The sequence below is a fragment of the Botryllus schlosseri genome, chromosome 3 (assembly GCF_051294905.1).
Source record: "Botryllus schlosseri isolate E-star chromosome 3, Bs_hap1, whole genome shotgun sequence".
In the NCBI taxonomy this organism is placed as follows: Eukaryota; Metazoa; Chordata; class Ascidiacea; order Stolidobranchia; family Styelidae; genus Botryllus; species Botryllus schlosseri.
The window spans coordinates 8201474-8221521 of NC_137238.1; the positions used below are offsets into that span (position 1 = coordinate 8201474).

General features: G+C 40.6%; 1 long non-coding RNA gene and 1 other non-coding gene across 2 annotated transcripts; both read right to left on the reverse strand.

Annotated features, from left to right (window-relative positions):
• Positions 1-13312: 13312 nt before the first annotated feature.
• Trnaa-ugc (transfer RNA alanine (anticodon UGC)) lies at positions 13313-13383 on the reverse strand. Its single transcript has one exon. It is a non-coding gene; the product is annotated as a tRNA-Ala (tRNA).
• A 29-nt stretch (positions 13384-13412) lies between these two features.
• LOC145435714 (uncharacterized) lies at positions 13413-16928 on the reverse strand. Its single transcript, XR_013913971.1, has 2 exons — positions 13828-16928; positions 13413-13696 (listed from the first exon to the last, which is right to left on the reverse strand). It is a non-coding gene; the product is annotated as an uncharacterized LOC145435714 (long non-coding RNA).
• Between the last annotated feature and the right edge of the window lie 3120 nt (positions 16929-20048).

Sequence of the window (20048 nt, forward strand, 5' to 3'; positions counted from 1 at the left end):
AGATATCTGGAAGAAAATATTGTTGATATACAATATGGCGGGTTGAAACGGAGTCTCAATTTTCTTCGCGCCGCTCTGATTGTAGCTGTCGGTGAAAGCTTGACTCATGAAAAATTACTTGCTCCACACTTCTTTCTGGAAGGGGATTGCCTTTCTGGAAAGGAAGTATTGCACGAAATGCTTTTCGGTAGTGAAACAGCAAATTATTTGCTGCCGAGTTTGGAAAATTTGAATGCTTTCAAATATTATGATGCTACAAAATGTGTTTCTGTGTTTCCCAACTGCGGAACGCTTTTCTTTGAAAATACTGCTTTACAGGAAACAATTTTGACTATACATCGTACAGCAGTGCAATGTGAATACGGGATTATTAATCCATCTTGCTGCTTCATGCTTTGTGATAAACAAAATGGCTCTGACTTGATGACTGTCAAACATCCTATATCATTCAAGGCTAAAACGGTCATTGTAAAATTTGGAAGGGGTATTTACGCACCTTCTCTGGCCAGTTTCAACAAACATGCCCGTCGTGATGTTCTGTTTGATTTAATAAAGAGAACTAAAACTTCAAATATTAAAGAAGTTAATGGCTGTGTTGAGAAGGATCCCTTGGCTCAAGTACTGTATCTCAGAGCATCTGGCTTCAGAAGGAGAAAGGAAAAAGCTGATAATGATACTCTTTGAATAATATGTTTTGCTTGTACGATTGTTATTTGCATGAACGATCGTTACCAATTCGAATTTTGTTTGCACCTTGACATTATGACTGAAAACTTAGCTGATGTATATATTATTTGCATGAATGATTGTCACTAATTCGAATTTTGTTTGCAGCTTAACATTATGAATGATAACTTAGCCGATATAGCTGCATCCACCACTCAGAGAGACATGACACAAATTAGCGATATGTCGGCCTTCTATCAAAGTCTAATGGATCCACAGGAACCTTCACGAAAGCGTCCTCGTCAAGATATTGGTTCTTACTTCGAACACATGATGGATGATCATTTGAAAATGCAAGCGATGTGGAACCGCCTCATTTCGATGGAAGGATTCGAACAAGACTGGACAAAAAATTTTCTTGTCATTGCAAAAAACGTGATCAAAGATATCGAAAAACTGTTGTGTGACGATAAAACAGACTCGAATATTCGTGATACTGAGATTGCTAGATTGGACAGAATTAAGTTCATGTTTCTGTACGGTCTAAACCAATCTAAATTGCGCTTGAGATATAATTTCGTTTTCTAGTAAGTGAAATTGTGCTTTGTTTTACAGATATGGAGTAAATATAGGTAATACTTTCAATACTTTGTTGACACACGACTTTACGACTGGATACCGTATCATAAAGCCCAAACGGTAAGCAAAACTGTGATTGAAATAAGCTTCTCAATTTCTAATGTTCTATGTTTTACAGATAGCATAAATGGCTCTACGCAGGCGATATTTGGATCGAGATTGGACCGTCGATGAATCCTTGGGCTTTGAAGATGCCGCCGTCGAAGTAATTGAAGAGCACTACGATTCGATCATTGACTCAACGTGGACGTCGAGAAATCGCGTGCGACATATAGTCAATATTCGGATGATTGAACGAGACCCCGCAGACATTCACGCGCGTATCGCAAGTATATACCCGCAACGATTTAGACAATTTAAAATAAATTATGGCTTTGGGTATCTACTATATAATCGCGAGTCTGAGCGATATACGTATTTTCACCCCCAATCATCGCAAGCTGTCCTCGATGTCCCAAGAACTATCATATCGCGTGAAGATTTTGATTCGTTTAGAAATGCAATTGATTTATCGGCCGGTTACGATTATGCGAATCGAGTCAGACCGGATACAAAATTTGTTTGTTCGGAGGTGCTACACATTACTTTATTCCTGTATGAAATGGAAAGACCTTTACTTAGCGGGGGCGTTGTCTCAGAAGAAATGGAAAGATTATCCAAATGTAGATATATCAGTGCTTTTATTCGTAATCGTGAAGGTGTACCATATACAGATAATCTCTGTCTGTTTCGATGCGTCTCATTTAGATTAATTAAAAAACGTGACGAAAGTCATGTTTCTCAATTGACTACGCAATTTGAAAATCGTTACGGAATTTCAGTTGCAAATGGTATATCCTTCGACCAACTATCGAAAGTGGAAGCGTGTTTTAACGTTAGAATATTGCTTTACGAGAAACGTGAACAAACCACGGTCTTGCGTCGTACTTCCAATGCGTCTGGACTCACAATTCATATTCACATGCTCGAAAATCACTGTTCTTTAATTTTGAATATAGAGAATTATACGTCTACTTTTATGTGTGATTCGTGTAAAACATTCTTTACCTTGAAAAGTAGTTTAAAACGACATATTAAAAATCATTGTAATTCTGAGAAAAGGTATCGCTACGGTTCTGGTGTTTATCGTCCTAAAGCGACGGTGTTTGAAGATTTGGAAAATGAAGGTATATTTGTTAGTAAAGAAAAACGTTTTTACAAATTCAGAATTTGCTTTGACTTTGAGAGTCTCTTAGTAAAAGAAAATCTCAAGCCCGATACAGCCAAAGTAAAATTTACCAGTAAACATGTCCCGCTCTCGGTCTCACTGTGTGATAATGTCACGAACGAAACAACTACATTTATTTCCAATGGCAACCCGCGTGATCTAATTAAAGAAATGGTCGATAAGCTTCATGAAATTCAAGAAATTGCGTCTTCGCAAATGCGTGCTATATATGACACCGAGTTGACCGCTCTTCGCGACTTGATTGAAGAACGTAAAGTGATTGATCCGATTAAAACGCGATCGTACCTGGAGTTGTTGTATCATCGCTTTGAAACGTGGTTAGATCAAATACCCGTAATCGGATTCAACTCGGCTCGCTACGATTTAAATCTGTGTAAAAAATATTTGATTGCTCTTTTGCGAGAGGAGAGCGGCTTTTTTGTATTGAAGCGAAACAGCAGTTACCTCACTATCTCCACAAATAAATTGAAATTTCTAGATATATCTCTATTCCTCGCTCCGGGATATAGCCTGGATGCGTATTTGAAAGTGTACGGTGATGGAGTAAACAATAAATTTTTCTTTCCATACGAATATATGACGCATATTGATAAATTGAAAGAAACATCGCTACCGCCACACGATAGCTTTTATAGTAGTCTTCGCGGGCATAATATTACAGCTGAACAATACCAAGAATGCGTCGATACTTGGAAGCGTCTCGATATGAAAACAATGAGGGATTTTTTAAAATACTACAATGAATGTGATGTGGTCGGCTTTCTCGTCGCGGTAAATAACCACTTCGACTTTTATAAAAAACTGGGGATTGACATGTTCAAAAATCACGTCAGCTTACCGAGTATAGCTAATCGACTTATGTTCGATGAAAGGTGGGAAATCGCTTTATTCAATAAAGCCAATGCCGATCTCCATCACACTGTAACTAATAACTTAATCGGTGGATTGGCACAAATTACAAACCGGTATGCAATGGCAGACGAGACCAAAATTCGCATTTTGAAGTATGGAGACGCAGCCAAAGACGTGAAATCTATAGTAGGGTATGACAGCAACGCATTATACTTGCACGCCATTGATCTCAATATGCCAACTGGATATGTCACCCGTTGGCTGTATGATGAAGTGAAACAGAAATTTCATAGAAAACAGACTTATCCGTCCATGATCGAACTCGAGTGGTTAACTTATCAAAGCATTGTTCGCGGTATTCCGATTCGTCACGCTTGGAACGGTCCGCAAGTGAAACTGGGAGCCCGTAGAATTAGCGTAGATGGATACTCAGCGGAGCGGAAGTTAATATTCAACATGGACGGATGTTGGTGGCACTCGTGTCCTTGTATATCTAATAATCAAAATATTAATCATAATCGACGCATTAAAACCGAAGAAACCACCGCTTATTTTGAACGCCTAGGATATCAGGTCATTCGAGTGCGCGAATGTGAATGGAAAGCAATGAAGCGCGATCCAGACATTGCGCGCCTCGTTGCACATTTACAAAGGAATGTGACAAAAGAATATTTACTCTCGCAAGAACAAATACTCGATCGAGTCGTTAACAATCGCTTTTTCGGTGCGATAGAATGCGACGCGCATTGCCCAGATCATTTGAAATCTAAGTTTGAAGAGTTACCGCCTTTCTTTAAGCACATCGAAATTAATGAATGTGATATCGGTCCGCATATGGCTCAATACGCAAGGGAAAACAAAGTCAAGTTTCCAAAAAAAGCGCTCGCGTCCAGTTATTTCATCGAAAAGCAATTGGTTACTACCGACTTGTTGAGTTGGTACTTGCGTCACGGAATGGTGGTCACACGTGTTTATCAATGTTTGGAATATGAACCTAAAAGACTATTTCGCAACTTCGTAGATCGCGTAACTACGCTACGGCGTAAAGGTGACGTCATTCCTAGAGACCATGCACTTGAAATGCAGGCATTAACCTTCAAGAATCTTGGAAATAGTGCTTTCGGAACCACTATACAAAATCCAGCCAAATATAAAAATCACAAATATGTGACTTGCGATGAAGTTCAAGCGCTCATCAAAAAACCGAATTTTATCGACGCTGATGAAATTGATTCGGACTTAATTGAAGTAACCTCACGGCCCGATACGACTCAACTTGATCAACCCGTCATCGTAGGCTTCTTCATATTTAATCACAGTAAGCAACGGATGTTGTCGTTCATGTATGACTTCCTCCACGTCTACATAAACGATTGTGATCAATTTCATCTTGAACTTGACACCGACAGCTGTTATTTAGCGATATCAGCTGATTCTATCTACTCATTGATCATACCTTCAAAGCGTAAAGAGTTCTTTGAAGTTCATGATCAGTGGTTGGTTCAGCAGGCGTGCGTTAAGCATAAAACAGACTTCGAGAGGGACCCAGTCGCATTCAAAATCGATGAACCGTGCTGTGTCGCTGCTCATAATTACTCTAAGCGAACACCGGGTCTGTTTAAAGTAGAATGGAGTGGACGGGGGTTTGTTGGCCTCAATTCAAAAACCTACTATTGCTCGGGTGATACAGATAAATATTCATCGAAAGGTTTGAGTAAAACGGCCCGCAAAACTTTCAAAGATTTCAAAGGTGTATTGCAAAACCGTTCTATATCAGGAGGGTATAACTCCGGATTCCGTTGCTTTCAGGGAGATATATATACATATCATCAATATCGTTCCGCTCTATCATACGGTTACTATAAAAGAATTGTATTGAGTGATGGGATTCATACTGTACCGCTTGCTTTGTAATAAAATGTTGTCTGTTTTGTAATAAAATGGAGCGTGCACGTGTCTTAAATTCTCCGTTCAGGATGATCATAGCTGGACCTTCGAGCTGCGGTAAGACATGTTTTGCCTATCGCCTTGTGCAAAATGCCAAGAAGATCATTGCGCCTTATCCAAGGAAGATTATTTGGCTGTACAATAATTATCAGCCGTTATACGATAAAATGAAGGGTGTGAAATTCCACCAAGGTCTAGGCGAGTTAGAACATTTACAGCAGGGTGGTAATGGACACACTCTGATAATACTAGACGACATGATGACGGAAGCACAACAAGCGAGGGACCTATTCATACGTCATTCCCATCATAATAATGTCTCAGTAATCCTATTAGTCCAGAACATATTTCACCGAGGTGGTGGTTTTCGTGACGTCACTCTCAGCGCTAGCTATATTGTGGTGTTTAAAAATCCACGTGACGTTTCACAAATACGTTACCTTTCACGGCAAATGTTCCCGGACAATCCTACTATGCTTACAGAAGCATACAAAAGAGCAACTCGCGAACCTTATTCATATATTGCCATTGATTTAACCCAAGAGACACCGGAAAAGTATCGACTTCGTACCAACATATTTCCGGACGAACGCATGACTGTGTATTTGGAATAAATAGCGCGCTGCTCGAACGATAATCATCATTCGTGATGGCTAAGGACGCGCGAAGACTCATTTTGAAAAAACGTTTAAAAGATCATCTTACCAAATTGAAAACTTTACGGAGGGCTAAAAACCCCGAACGTATTCAGTTATTGAAGCATAAGGAATTTGTCGCTAGTGTGTGCGAGTGTCTTCGAAACCTGGTGGCGGGCGATGTACCTATTTCTAACGCAAGAAAATCTAAATTGAAAAAACACAAAGCCAGCATACGGAAGGTCCTCTGTTGCAAACTCAAAAAGGCAGGCGCAAAGTTTTGCAAAGAGGTGGCTTTCTTTCGGGTAAATACGTGTAACTTTGATTCAATACTTTATCTAACGTTATTCCGTTCCTAGCCATTTTGAGTGCCGCTATTCCGATACTGGGAAGCCTCTTGGGCGGACTGACGAGAAATGCGTGAGCTCTATTTTCCACCGCTACTAACAAAAGATGGATACGAAAGGAAATTTGACAAACATATTGCCAAAATCAGAGACTCGGATTTGACTCGCGTGCAAAAACTAGCGCTTTACAAACACGGTATCAATGTCTTGAGAAACCTAAGAAAGAATGACGCGACGATAAAAGCGCTCGCAAACGCTTCGTCACTTGACGATAAAAACGCGTCGCCGCCCGTCATTAAAGCAGACGCAGCGCGCGCGCCACCATCTGATGACACAAACGCGACGCCGGGGCCCCCGCACGCGTTAAATTGGAGCGTTACTAAACAGGAGGGAGATACTCCAAAGAAGAAAAAACCCAAGAAAAAAGCAAAGAAAAAGGTCGACCTCAAACCTCCGCTTAACTGGAAAGAACTCGATACTCCACGTCAACAAAAGCCCAATCAACGCTACTTTGGGAAGCTATGGACAAACTAGACTACTTCGATCCCAAAAAACCCAATTCTTATAGGGGTGCTTACCTACAGAAAGACAGCGAGTGGTTGAAGGGACAAGATAGTTATACCTATCACTTTCCCATTCGAAAAAGATTTAAACGTCGTCAAGTTGTTGTGTCAGGGATCGGAGCGCAGTTTCAAAGCGATTTAATCGACGTACAGTCTATTTCAAAATACAATCGTGGGTTTAGATATATCGTTCTTATTATTGATGTTTTCTCCAAGTATGTGTGGATGATTCCGATTAAAAATAAATCGAGTGACAACATGATATCTGCTTTCAAAAAAGTTTTCAAAGAGAGCCTTCCATTAGTGCTACAGACAGACAGAGGTACAGAATACTCGAGTCGAGCTTTTCAGAATTTTCTCAGAAAAAACAAGGTGCGGTACTTTTACACGAAAAGCGAATTGAAATCTTCGATTGCGGAAAGGGCTATCCGTAGTTTCCGTCAAATCTTCTACCGCTATTTCACGAAAAATAACACCAGCAATTATATCGATGTGCTAGATGATATGGTCTATTCGTACAATCACACCAGACACCGCTCGTTAGGGATCCCTCCTAGTGAAGTTAATAGACATAATCAAGAAAGCATTTGGCAAAAAATGTATGGATTTCGCGACTCCAAACTACCCACTTTAGCGGTCGGGACCCCTGTACGCATCTCGAAAATTCGCAATCTGTTTGAGAAGTCTAGTCGACCCAACTGGCAACCCGAGATATTTTACATTGCCAAAGCCATGAAAGGAGATCCGCCAACGTATCGCTTACGTGATTACAATAACGAAATAATTGACGGACAATTTTACAGACAAGAAATTCAACCCGTTACTGAACCGCAAAAATGGCAAGTCGAAAAGATTATAAAGAGGCGACGGCGTGGTAAACGCAGTCAGTTTTTAGTGAAGTGGTTGAATTATGGACCGGAATTCAATACCTGGGTCGATCAAAAAGATATCGTCGAACCGTAACTTTTATCAATTCATTGCTCAAGTTATAATTATACTGCTCATCGTGAGTTTTTCGCTGTATAATTTGAGTGTCGTGCAAGACAACAAAGAGCTTTGGGTGTCGCTGTTATCATCGTGTGTGGGATATATGTTACCGGCTCCAAAGATACCCAAACTATGAGTTATATTACGTTATTTTCCAATGCCTCCATGGACAGGTTTCCACAAAATACAGCTGCGGTTTACACCAACGAACTAGACACCCCCAGAAATGTAGAAAGAAGCGAAGTCGCGTTGACTGAGATTGGCTTCCCAACCGATTTTAACGAACGGATCCCAATCACAAATAGCTACTACGGTTTCGACATTATGGGTCCCAGTGAAGTCACAAGAAGATTGAAGTTCAAAATTGGTGAATATGAATCTGTATATGACATGTTTAAATCGTTGGAGAGCATTAATCCCGATGTGAAAGTCAAGTGTTTTCCTGAAAGTGATAGCCTGACGGTTTCGATTCCACACAAAAACATTGCAGCTAGTGCAAGACCGGGAGAGGATACGCGATATCGAATCGACACCAGAGAGTACGATTATACTGGGACACTTGAGCATCTAGAATTGGCGGTAGTTACCCTTACTCTCCTACGTTTCATATTACCGAAGAATAGAGCAGACCTATCCGCATACTTTTTTACTGACAAGACAATACATCTCAATTTTGATGTACGACCCTTGTCGAAAATCGATTTCGTATACGTTCATTGCGACATCATTGAACCACAAGAGTCTAGCGGTTCACTACAGCGTTTATTACGAGTTGTAAAAGTCGAAGGAGATAAGAAGGTGTTTTCAAAATATTACGTAAAACCTTTCTTTCTTCCGCTAAGTATAAATAGATTGGAACGGGTAAAAATTTCCTTGCTGGATCACAAAGGGGGTGAAATTCCGTTTCGAAGCGCTCCATCGAGCGCTGTACTTCAATTCCGAAAGCGCGGTATCGCACTATGAAATACATTCACATTAGCAGTTTGGAATCAGATTTTGTTCTCGAGCTAGCACGACCGATTGCTGGAAAATACGAACTGGGGCTAGCGGAGTTCTCGATTCGCAACGAGTTCCAACCTACTTTACCTGCTTTCGACGCTCTGTTATGGCAATTTCAGGATGAGAAAACATCGCCTCTGATTCAAGTGGGAAGTACCAATCATTATTATTACCCCAAGGGTAATTATTATGACTTCAAAAGTTTGATTGATAGAATCAATCGCACGCAGGACCAAGTATATATTAACCAGCTAGGAAGTTCTACTGGTATGTTAGTCATTCCACCTTACAAATCGGGTGCGTTTCCTAATTTCCTGAAGAATCCAACCAGAGTCAGAAATCCGGTTTTCGTGTATGGAAAGCTTAGGAAGAAAAAGCTGCTAGGAGGGAATTATTTAACTTCAGAGATCACTCTGAGGGATTCCATTACGCCTATCACCAATTTATTAATTTATACCGATCTCATTCGACCGCAATCAGTCGGCGACACGAAAGCTCCGCTATTACGAAACATCCCCATTACGAGTAGTGTCAATGAATATCAACATCATATATTCGAAAAAATATACTTTTTCCCTATGATTACGGAATACGCTCGTCGAATTCAGATTAGTATCAAAGACGATAAAGGTACGGGTATAAATCTGAAGGGGTCCATGATTGATATCACACTTGCTTTACGTCATCATGAGAGCACATTACTGTTGTGATCGCGATGCCTTTCAACAATACTATCGTGTGCAAAGTGGTAATGGCATAAACTATTTTCGAGGACGAGTGCAAAGAGGACACGGTTTAGGAAATCTCTTTCGTAGTTTGGGACGAAGTGTTGTACCATTGATATCAAAAGGGGCGAAAGCTCTCGGCAAACAACTACTCCATACAGGAGCAGAAGTAGCTTCTGACGTATTGCGTGGGCAAAACGTCGGTGAAAGCTTCAAAATAAGAGGTAAACAAGCAGCTAGCAAAGCTCTTGACAACTTCCTAGGCAAGAGAAAGGCACCTAGAAAAAAGACCACGAAACGGAAAAAGCGCCGACGGGACATTTTCGATTAAATAGGACTCTCCCTACTTTATTTTTTCATTAGCTAGCAGACTCGCGAAAGATGACGGAGCTAATTCACGCGAAATCTGCCGAAGGCGTACATCCTAGCTTGGATCTTTTTCAACTCCCACCTACCCAAACAAGCGTGGAGAAGAAACGGATCATTAAGATTCCACCTGTGTCGGACAACGCAAGCGTAATTATTTACCGCTATGAAGGATGTGACGATTTTATTGATTTAAGCGAATCCTATTTTTTTATTTCGCTTGAAACTATTGAAAGGCGATGCGAATCTAGCTGCCACGGACAGCATCGGAGTTGTGAATAACATTCTTGATTCTCTAATTTCTCAACTTCACATCAAAGTCGGGAACCATACCCTGAAACAAGACGTGAAGCTACAATGTTATTCGGCCTACTTACACTATCTGTTCACACCTCACGACGTGCAAGAGACAACACTTCTTACACAAGGATGGTTCAAGGACACAGAGAAGCAATTGGATGATTCGGCCCCAGGCGACGGTGCGGCTAACAAAGGTCATAAGGCGAGAAGTTTGCCTTATGCCGGGAGCAAAGTCGTCGAAATTCGCGGTAAAATACATCATGGGTTGTGTTTGCAAGACCGCTATATTTTGGACGAGGTTCCGTTAGAGTTCGAATTGACATTGAATCCGAAAAGTTTCTTTCTGTTTGGAGCCGCTACCAGCAATTTCAAAATCATCAAAAAAGAATTGCACCTATGTGGAGTGCGGGTAACCGAAGATGTAAAATCTGCCTTGATGGTAGACGCACCGGCTCGGTATCCCTTTATGGACATGAAGCTGCTGACTCGAACTTTTGCGGCTAACACCACTCAAATCGATATTGGTAATCTGTATTCGGGAACCCTGCCGACACGTTTGATTATAGCCATGGTGAAAACTGAGGCATTCCAAGGAGCACTCGATAAGAACCCATATAATTTTATTCATAATAAAATGAATCGGGTTGAATTGAAAGTAAATGGTTTCCTTATGCCGGAGGGTGGCTACGAACTTGATTTTGAAAACAATCATTATTCCGAGGCCTACCTAAATCTCATTCAATCTATGGGTGCCATCGAACGACAAAAAGGCTTGATTTCCCCTTCCGAGTTCGCAAATGGATACACGCTTCTAGCATATAATTTGCGAGGTGACGATTTAGATGACTGCTTCGAGCTGCAGAAAAGTGGAACGATCAGTCTTCGAATCACCTTTCCTGCGGCAGGTGTTGAGAGCGAAACGACACTGCTGTGCTTTATGGAATTTCAAAAAATACTGGAAATAAGCCAAGCTCGCACGGTGACCGTGATATGAACGGACAAGAAATAGATGAAATATTGTATAGTTACCATGCTACGAAACAACACTATCTAGGGAATTTCCCTATTGATCAACTCCCTCAGCGCCCAAAACCTCCTTATTCAATTGTGATCAATTATGATGAAAGTCACAAGGAAGGTAGTCACTGGGTTTGCATATATGCTGATCAATATGAAACCCATTTTCACGATAGTCTGGGTATCACTCCATTCAGGATTGAGATTGCGAGTTTCCTTGATCCCGAAAATTATACTAGCTCAATAAAACCATTACAGCATGAAAGGTCAGACGCTTGTGGAGCTCATGCAATTGCATATATCGTCAAACGCTCTACTGGTATGAGCACACTACAGTATTTGGATCACTTCGGTGATGATCGAAAAGAGAACGACGATATCGTAGTGGACTTCGTTAGAATCTTGAAATGGGAGCAACTAGTTTCACCATCATAGAATACTTTGGAGATGATGAGAAGGCCTACATGAAAGTCCAAGGAAAAATTATTGTCATGAATGCAAATCGTATTCATAGAATTTCTTTCGAGCCGTTTCACATACGCATTTACCCGCATGATAACGAAGTTACAATTTTCCGCGGGTCTGATTGGATACCAGTGCGTTTTCCTAAAAATTGTATGTATATAGATGTGTTGTCGAAGCATAGAATTATTCGTCGTAACCGCGGTGAACTTGTCGTTTTTCGTAAACTAAAATTATGGGAATTTTTGAGAAATCGCTTTTAATAAATTCGTGTGTATTCATCGGAGTATATAAGTGGTTATTGCTCGGGATCTAGTCAGTGTCATCATGAATGCGCTTATAGTATCGATGTGTTATCGCGGAAAGCCGCACCATGTCGAAAATGAAGGAACGTTACAAGACATTCAGATTATGACAGATATCTTAGTACAGAAATTCAAATTCAAGACTGAAGATATCAAAGTGTTGCGTGAAGAGCAAGCCACTCTTGGAAATTTTTCCAGAGAGCTTCAAACGATGGCCGATAGTAGCGCCAAGATAAACTTCATATATTTCGTCGGTCACGGCTTTTCATGTCCAAATAACACAAAAGAAAATGATCCTGAAGCTCGCGATTCCGGATTTGTATTTTATGATAGGCATCTACTCGATGATGATATGTGTGAGCTATTAAAAAGCTTTCGTAAAGATACAAAAAACCTACTCATGTTTGCGCAGTGTTATAGTGGTAACTCTGCCGATTTGAAATTTCATTTACGAGAAGACGCTGCTTCGCAAGCACTCAAGCGCAAACGAGACGTAAAATCCAAAACTGTTCTCATAAGTGCAGTTAGTGACGATCAAATCAGTTGGTGTTTTGAAGACGGTAGTGCTTTTGCAAAGAATTTCAGAACCGTCATACGTGAACACGACGAAATCAAATTCTTCGATCTTATGTGTAAATTGCGACAACTAGATAAGAGACAAAAGTGTTCGATATCATCAAGCTTCAAATTGGATGAACACGATCATCTCATTCGAAAAAGAAGTTTCAGTTGGATAAAATCTCAATGGAAGAAATCGAAATAATAACTATCGTTGCAACCGCGCTGTTATTTCTGGAATTCTTATTATATACGCTATTTTGCTGTGGAGAAGAATGTGAACGTAAATCATGACTATGGCTCGCATTTGTATTGGTCCCCTACGCTTGAGTAGTAATGGAGATCGTAGGTATTATGAAAAAACGATTGTATTACCGAAAGTGAGATCTATCACTATTCCTTTCTCATGTGAAATAATGTATCGTACCAATAAGATCGTAGTGAAGAAACTGCATGTTCCTCACTACGGTAAGATTGAATCTCCGACAATCACTGTCTGCAAAGACAAACATTACTGTTTACCGCGTACCTGTCCTATTCTTATAGAATTTAAAGGGAATGCGAGCGTTGTAAAAAATATAATCGTATTCGAAGCGTTACACAACGCGCGATTTTATGATGCTTGTTATTAGTTTGATATGTCTGTAATAAAATCGCAAAACAACTACGGCTCCTCATTCGTGTTCTAGTCAGATACAGCATCAATAGAAAAGTCGTGGAGACTACGGGAATTGAACCCGTATCTTCTATTTGCAAGACAGATACTCTACCATTGAGCTAAGTCCCCATTCAGACGAATAACAACGCAACCAGACGTTGATTTTTATTATTTATTACAAGAACAATACGGAATGTATAATGCAATTCCACGCTACTCGCGGTGGATTAAAACAACACTATTTTTCTTGCTGGGTGACTTGCGTATCTTCCATTGCATGTCTACGGGTATATTGAGTAGCTAGTTGGAAATAACGTTCCTTATTTTTTAAATACATTTCCGCACTCTCTTGATCCATCGGATCATAAGGGTTTGGTGAAGCGAGCAATGAACGTATTGATATCAGTAGAGTGGACGTTGTCATCGCTGGTGACCATTCCTTCTGTAAAATATCGACACATATGGTACCTTTACAGCTTACGTTAGGATGGAATATCCGTGTTTCAAATCGCATTTTAGGAGGCTTGAATGGATACTCGGTAGAATATTCGATTGATAATCTGAACACACCACCTTCGTAGGGCGTTCCGTTTGGTCCTTGGATCGTTGCCCACCAACTATACATATTCTTTTCATCGAATGGTCCTGCTCGGATCCCTTCGTAAGCATTCTGCTTAAATTTTGCTTGTTCATATATCAAACGCTTCAAAGCACGCATGTCTATCGAATGATAGTATTCGAACTGTCGCACTTGCTTTCAAATAAATTATAATTCAATCTAATTATACATGTAAATAGAAATAGGTTACAGAATAATGAATGATATGATTAATGTATGAAATGACATGCGTAGCGCATTTCAAATCTACAACAAAAAATATATTAATGTATGAGATGAGATGCGTCGCTCATTTCTAATCTGTAACAATTTTTCATGAATAGGCTGTTTAATTCCACGGCGGTTCCTTGTTTGATAGTAATACACTTTCCATTTATGCGGACATCTTCCTCATGAATCTTCATTGATTTTTTTTCGTTGTCTTCGTCACGTATGATCACCCACGTATATCCTTCACGGCGTTTTATCATGAACTGCTGCTCAAATTTTATCGTTGCTACACCCGTTACTATTATACTCTTTGAAGTTTGCTCCATTGTAATATTTGTTGGAGATTCGAATTTGACATCGTTAATCACTATTCTTCCCATCGTCGCTCAATTTCGTATTGAATGGCTTAGCATCAAATTTGTGACTTAAATAGTCCCCTAAACTTCTTCTACAATCATTGTCAATACAATGATGATCACACCATCGCGGAATAAACATATATATGATTGCAAACTTGTCACGTGATCAAAGCTATGTATGGTGCAATATCGCTAGGTTATTACCCATTGTGCAATAACGGACACACAACTCTTTCGCGCGCTTTTCTCTGTTTGATTTGAAATTCAAAAGTGGTCACGTGATTGGAGTGGGTCTAAGTACCCACTTTGACGCGTTAATCAAAACAACAGCAACGAACGCTAGGCGAGATGGGCAGAAGACTGCAAATCCTGAACAATGGAGGGTGTAACACCAGAACGAGCGAAAATATACTTCGAACATTTGGACAAGCACTGGGAGAGGAACTGGGATGGAGCTTGCGATGGGATGGCTGTATAGGAATAATTGGACTGTATATAGGAATAAGAATGATTTGTAGTGATGCTAAAAAAATATATAATTACAAATTTGGTACGTGATCAAAGCTGTGTATGGTGTAATATCACTAGCTTTGGACTTGTCTATGGTATTAACCATTGCACAATACCGTAACGTTCGCTAGCACACACCCCATTATGCTGTCACGGTTCGCTCTCCTAAGCCACACCCATTAACACCCATTATACAATCAGCTGACACAATCATTGTCAATACAATGACGGTCACGCCCGTTATTGACATATATTGTCACCCATTGTCCCTATTGAAGCACTATCGATATAACTCTTTCGCGCGCTTTTCTCTGTTTGATTTGAAATTCAAAAGTAGTCACGTGATCAAATGCTGCGATTTGATTGGTCCGCATGAGAACGTGCTGTTATATACTACTGACCTTATTTTGCATGTGACTGACCTTATTTTGCATGTGACTGACCTTATTTTGCATGTGATTGACCTTATTTTGCATGTGACTGACCTTATTTTGCATGTGACTGACCTTATTTTGCATGTGATTGACCTTATTTTGCATGTCGCGACTGACCTTATTTTGCATGTGACTGACCTTATTTTGCATGTGATTGACCTTATTTTGCATGTCGCGACTGACCTTATTTTGCATGTGACTGACCTTATTTTGCATGTGACTGACCTTATTTTGCATGTCGCGACTGACCTTATTTTGCATGTGACTGACCTTATTTTGCATGCAGTCCGCGCAAAAATCATAATTCCAAATCCAACTTTTTTCTACTGGAAATCAAAATATAAATTTTGTTACCTACACTACTTTTAACATCAAAATTCGAATGAAAATTCAGATATATGTCCGCGTGAAAATTGAAATTCCAAATATAGGGGAAGACTGGGAGCAATGTTACAGCGGTGGGTTGCTCCAACCGTTACAAAAAAGTGGATAGAAATGGTCAGGCCATTGTGTCATTATACCGCCTGCGTCAGAAAATCTTCATCCGTTGTTTCTGACTTTGTTTCGTTTGATTTTTTTGTAAAAATTTGCCTATCTGGAATGTTTCGAGTGTTTCATAATCTTAGGAATCTTATAATCAGCCATACTCATTCCGCGTTGAACATGATGAAAATTCTATACTCTCCGCGAATAGAGTCCCTGAATTTATATGACATCATCATCATCGGTTTATTAGCAATTTTATCAGTTCAATACACCACAAAAAGGCGATACTATGAAAAGACAGGAAGATGTCGAAGCGACTTGGAGTAGTCTATGGAATCAGACACCCACCTTGGCCTAGGCAATGTAAAAATAAGGCATGCACACTGAATGAAAGTAGAAAAGATAGTATAGAAAAAGAATGCGACAAGAAACAGGGCGGCATGTCATGGAAATCGAGATCGATAGGTCAGTCGTGGTCCGGTAATCTTGAGAATGGTCTGTATTTATTTAGTATTTCGACTTGAATGTGGACATGCTCGTCGACTGTCGGATGGCCGGCGGAATACTGTTCCACACATCAGGTCCGGCATATTTGATGGAGCGATGATCTTTTCGGTCGATCATACGATATTTGGACGCGCGTGTGTTGTACTTGTGCGCTTTTGAATCCGAGGTAAAGAAGTCATTGAAATATTTGCGGCAACGACCGCAGTGGAACTGATACGTAAACGTGGCGATTTCTAGTTTGCGAATATCTTCTATGTTTAAGACACCGAATCTCTTCAGCAGAGACTTGTTGGATGGGCAGCCAGGCCCCTTGATGATATGTAAAATAAGGCCGCAATAAGTCGCTACACGCAGAATAAGGACAGTCACATGCAAAATAAGGTCAGTCGCATGCAAAATAAGGTCAGTCGCGACATGCAGAATAAGATCAGTCACATGCAAAATAAGGTCAGTCACATGCAAAATAAGGTCAGTCACATGCAAAATAAGGTCAGTCGCATGCAAAATAAGGTCAGTCGCGACATGCAGAATAAGATCAGTCACATGCAAAATAAGGTCAGTCACATGCAAAATAAGGTCAATCACATGCAAAATAAGGTCAGTCACATGTAAAATAAGGTCAGTCGTGACATGCAGAATAAGGTCAGTCACATGCAAAATAAGGTCAGTCACATGCAAAATAAGGTCAGTCGCGACATGCAAAATAAGGTTAATCACATGCAAAATAAGGTCAGTCACATGCAAAATAAGGTCAGTCACATGCAAAATAAGGTCAGTCGCGACATGCAAAATAAGGTCAATCACATGCAAAATAAGGTCAGTCACATGCAAAATAAGGTCAGTCGCGACATGCAAAATAAGGTCAATCACATGCAAAATAAGGTCAGTCACATGCAAAATAAGGTCAGTCACATGCAAAATAAGGTCAGTCGCGACATGCAAAATAAGGTCAATCACATGCAAAATAAGGTCAGCCGCATGCAAAATAAGGTCAGTCGCGACATGCAAAATAAGGTCAGTCTCATGCAAAATAAGGTCAGTGGCATGCGAAATAGGGTCAGTCGCGACATGCAGATTGCAGTATAAGGTCAGTGGCATAAGAAAAAAGTAGGATTTGAAGTAAATATTTGGATTTATACGCGGACTGTTAATATTCTACATGCGACTCACCCCGTGATCGTAAGAATCGTCTGATTACATTTTGTTGAAACATCTTCAGATTTAGGATATAGATGGGGAATGTCAATCATGAAATTACTATATAGAAAAGATATTTTGAATTTATTTTTCATAAAAAAAAGAATTGGATTTGTAATTGAAGTGTGGATTTGGATTTATGCGCGGACTGATAATGATATTACACATGCGACTGACTTCGTAATCAAGTTAATCATGAATATCTTTTGATTGAAACATCTCAGGATTTAGGATATAGATAAGGAATTTCAATGTTGAAAGTAGGCTGCTATACAGGAAAGATATTTTGAATTTATTTTTCATAAGAAGAAAGTTGGATTTGTAATTGAAGTATAGATCTGGATTCATGCGCGGACTGACCTTATTTTGCATGTCGCGACTGACCTTATTTTGCATGTGACTGACCTTATTTTGCATGTCATCGCACCAACCCTGTAGAGTTTATCACCCGCATAAACCGGATAAAATCAGAGTCGTATTCGATTGTTCTGCTCCATATTGCTCAATTTCCCTGAATGATGTTTTGTTATCTGGCCCAATACTGCTGAATGAGATGCTGGGAGTTCTTTGCAGGTTTCGGAAAGGATACGTGGCGTTGTGCACAGATATAGAAGCCATGTTCCATCAGTTTATTGTATCGCAGCCGTATCGTGATTTTCTAAGATTCCTGTGGTTCCAAGATCACGACATCAGGAATGGACCTCTGGTGGAATACCGGATGAAGGTTCATTTGTTTGGAGCAAAAAGTTCACCAGGCTGTGCCAACTTTGGATTGAAGCGGGCGGCTGATGACGGGGAAAATCTGTTTGGTCCCGAAGCTGCTGATTTCATACGCGACGACTTCTATATGGACGACGGTATTACGTCGAAAGACTCGGTTGAAGAAATCGTGGGCTTGGTTAAAAGCAGCAAAGCACTGTGCGCTAATTTCAAGTTACGACTTTGCAAATTCGTTTCGAATAGCGCCGAGGTAATGAATTCTATTCCAACGGAAGATAGAGCGACTGGGTATCGCGAAATAAACCTATGTGATGATATCGTGCCTAACACTCGAACATTGGGGCTAATTTGGGATGTTAAGAATGATTGTTTCAGATTCAACATCAAATTGTCCGATCGTGCGTTGAGCAGGCGTTCAATCTTATCCTTCGTCAACTCCGTATATGATCCGTTGGGTTTCATATCGCCAGCGGTGCTGGAAGGGAAACTCATTCTGCAATCTCTTTGCAAAGCTGGGACGGACTGGGATGATGAAGTACCAGACGAGCTGAAGCGCCGATGGGTTGCGTGGTGTTCAACGTTATCATCGATCGAGTCTTTGCGCATTGACCGCTGTTTCAAGCCGCCGAGTTTTGGTAAGATCGTGCTTGTTGAATATCATCATTTTTCGGACAGCAGCTCGTATGCTTATGGTCAATGCTCTTACGTACGCTTGGTCAACGAAAGAGGAAATGCCCATGTTTCGTTGGTAATCGGCAAGGCCAGAGTTGCCCCTCTGAAGCGACAGGTATCTATTCCGCGTTTGGAGTTGAATGCTGCTGTTGTTTATGAATTGAAGTTCGAAACGGTGAACGAGTATTTCTGGGTTGATAGCATGGTTGTCTTGGGCTATATCCGAAATGAGTCGAAACGTTTCAACGTGTTTGTTGCTAACAGGGTGCAATGACCTCATGACCTCACTGAACCTAGCTCGTGGCATCATATCAGCTCGGCGATGAACCCCAGCGACGATGCGAGTCGTGGTATCGATGGCAAAGACCTCACAGATGATTGTCGCTGGCTGAAAGGTCCCAAATTTTTGTGGAAATCAGGACCATTTGTTGTTGCTAGTGATCACGACTATACGCCAACCGAACGAGATGCATTGGAAGTTGATGCTGAAATGCGAAAAGCGACTGCGTTTCAGGTCAAAACGGACGCGGAAGTTAGTGGTCTCCAATTCATCAATATTAAGCGGTTGGAGTCCATTTCGGAATGGAAAAGAACGGTGAAAGCGGTAGCCAACTGCCTCAGGTACATGAACATATTGAGGAAACAACCCGCCACTTTGTCCAGCGAGTTAATGATGATTTCTGAAAAAATAATTATCCGTTCTCTCCAGAGAGAAGTGTTTTCACAGGAGATCAATGCCTTGAAAGAACATGGCGCTGAAAATCGTTCGGCTGGAAAGAAACCAACAGGTGGAAGTTTGGCAAGCTTGAATCCGTTCCTCGACGCTGACGGGATACTACGTGTTGGTGGCCGTATTGGGAACTTAAATCAAGATTTCGAGGTGAAGCATCCTATAATAATGCCACGACAGTCCCTTCTGACACGACGGCTGGCTCGTCATTTTCATGAAGGTGTAAATCACATGGGTAGGTACACAACCTTGAACTCAGTTAGACAACGTGGCTTTTGGATCGTTCGAGGTCCATCAGTTGTATCAGAGGTGATACATAATTGCGTGGTTTGTAAGAAACTCAGGGCAAA